Source organism: Pseudophryne corroboree, chromosome 1 (assembly GCF_028390025.1).
Source record: "Pseudophryne corroboree isolate aPseCor3 chromosome 1, aPseCor3.hap2, whole genome shotgun sequence".
In the NCBI taxonomy this organism is placed as follows: Eukaryota; Metazoa; Chordata; class Amphibia; order Anura; family Myobatrachidae; genus Pseudophryne; species Pseudophryne corroboree.
In genome coordinates, this window is record NC_086444.1 from 523,375,920 (window position 1) to 523,376,262 (window position 343).

Consider the following 343-nt stretch of genomic DNA (forward strand, 5'->3'; position numbering starts at 1 on the left):
CTTGCTGAAGTATTAAAACACATGTCAAATTTCTATGGCTATGTTTTAGTTGTAACATTTTCAATTTAAAAAATGCAAGCTGTCTTTGGGAGTTTGTTTTAGGCACCTGATATAAAGTCCGTCTTCCCACTGCCCAGTAGTTCTAAACCAAGGTGGTCATTCCGAGTTGATCGCAGCCAGCAACTTTTTGCTGCTGCTGCGATCAACTAGTACACGCCTATGCGGGAGTGTATTTTAGCTTAGCAGGGCTGCGATCGCTTGTGCAGCCCTGCTAAGCTAAAAAAATTTCAAGCAGAACAAGACCAGCCCTATACCTACTTACTAGAGATGAGCGCCTGAAATT